Source organism: Gekko japonicus, unplaced genomic scaffold (assembly GCF_001447785.1).
Source record: "Gekko japonicus isolate JY-2015 unplaced genomic scaffold, Gekko_japonicus_V1.1 scaffold1056, whole genome shotgun sequence".
NCBI classification, from domain to species: Eukaryota; Metazoa; Chordata; class Lepidosauria; order Squamata; family Gekkonidae; genus Gekko; species Gekko japonicus.
In genome coordinates, this window is record NW_015161431.1 from 529,328 (window position 1) to 531,673 (window position 2,346).

Below are 2,346 nucleotides of genomic sequence, written 5' to 3' on the forward strand. Positions count from 1 at the left end.
AGTGAATGAGGGTACTAGCTGCTGCTAAACGAAGGTCTCTGTTGATCAGGAGCAAGTATGTTTTCCCTGTTGTATAGGTGAATATTAAGGGGTGAGAATACAGTAAGATGAGGAGGGGGCAGGAGGTAAGAAGGGATAAGCATGTTCCTAAATGTTCCTTTGGAATTATCAATATACTTAATTCTCAATGTGCCCCAACCGTGGATACTTAAATCCGGAGATTGGAGCCATGGACAGACAAAACAGATCTTTCTACAAATCTGAGGAAAACCCCAGGTTTGCCCCCCCCCCCCCCAAATAACATAAGCAGTACCTGTAGCTTTAAGAAATGAATACCCTCAGTGGCTGTTGGTAGGCAACCACAACAGTATTGCCAAGTTTTCCAGCCTTGGTTTCTGTCAGTAAAAGGCAGAGGGAGGGTGGCAGAGCCCTTTCCAGGGCTGCTTTGGCCTTTGAGGGAGGACTTATCACAGTCAGGCCCACCAGCTACCACCAGTCATTTCCTACCTCACTATTTGCACCACCTCACCCAGACTGGTCTTCTTGTTAATGGTTCAACAGCAGTCACCCCATGAAAACCAATGTGGTGTAGTGGTTACAGTTTCAGATTAGGATCTGAGAGACCCAGGTTCAAATCCCCACTTGGCCAAATCACTTTGGGTTCTCACTGGGGAGATAAAGTGGAGTACAAATGAAACAATATATAGCTGAAGATAACAGGTTGGTAGGTGGGAAGGAGAGAAGGAAGCAGGGAAAGGTGAGAATGTGGGGGCTGCCAGGAAAGGAGAAAGAGGAAATAGTGTAGGGAAAAAAAAATACAGGGAAAAATAAGGTGCCCTCCACTAGCCCTTGTGGGTTTCACACCACACAAATGGGCCAGGTTTAGTGGCCAGCACTGTGCAACTGTGCCATAGTTTTCCCAGGTAGAGGTTACCAGGGGGAGGAAAGGAGGGAAAGCTAAAGACAGGGGGCAGATTAAAAATAGGTTGGCTGGTGGGTGGGAAGGTGAGAAAGTAGTAGAAAAAGAAATGAAGCTATGAAGCCATAACATGAAGAGATGTTTGGCCCTGTGGATCTTTTCTATCACATGGATATTCATAACAGCAGATTGCAATGATGCAAAACAGGGCCATTCCCTATGGGAAGCTGCTCTGCATGATAAAAAGTTTTCCCATGGAGGGTGACTATTAATATGTCCCAAATATTAATATGTAGACTCATCGAATGGCCTTTAACTGCCTTCTTCCAAATTCTTGTGGAATAAAGGAATGAATACAGTCCTCCTTCCCAGTATTCTGTGCTTGGAAAAGCACATAGTTGCCTGAAGAACTATGGATGGAGGTTTGTGACATTGTACAGGAGGCAGCAATCAGCAGCATCCCAAAGAAAAAGAAATGCAAGAAAGTGAAGTGGCTATCTGATGAGGCTTTACAAATAGCTGAGGAAAGAAGGAAAGTGAAAGGCAAAGGTGAAAAGGAAAGATTTACCCAACTGAATGCAGATTTCCAGAGAACAGCAAGGAGAGATAAGGAGGCCTTCCTGAATGAACAACACAAAATAACAGAGGAAAACAACAGAATGCGAAGGACTAGAGATCTCTTCAAGAAAATTGGAGAAATCAAGGGAATGTTTCATACAAACCTGGCCATGATAAAGGACAAAAATGGTAGGGACCTAAAAGAAGCAGAAGATATTAGGAAGAGGTGGCAAGCATACACAGAAGAACTATACAAGAAGGATCTCAATGCCCCTGACAACCACGATGGGGTGATCGCTGACCTCGAGTCAGACATCCTGGAGTACGACGTCAAATGGGCCTTAGAAAGCATTATTAACAACAAAGCTAGCGGAGGAGATAGTATCCCAGCTGAGCTATTCAAAGGCTTAAAAGATGATGCTGTTAAAGTGCTGCACTCAATATGACAACAAATTTGGAAAATGCAACAGTGGATACTACAAGCTAGGCTTCAGCAGTACATGGATAGAGAACTACCAGAAGTACAAGCTGGGTTTCAAACATAAGAACATAAGAGACGCCAATGTTGGATCAGGCCAAAGGCCCATCCAGTCCAACACTCTATGTCACACAGTGGCCAGAAATACCAGTGCCATCAGGAGGTCCAGCAGTGGGGTCAGGACATTAGAAGCCCTCCCACTGTTGACCCCCCCAAGCACCAAGAAGACAGAGCATCACTTGCCCCAGAGCCCCTATCTATACCTTGTGGCTAATAGCCACTGACGGACCTCTGCTCCATATGCTTATCTAATTCCCTTTTGAAGCCGTCCATGCTTGTAGCCGCCACCACTTCCTGTGGCAGTGAATTCCAAGTGTTAATCACTCTTTGG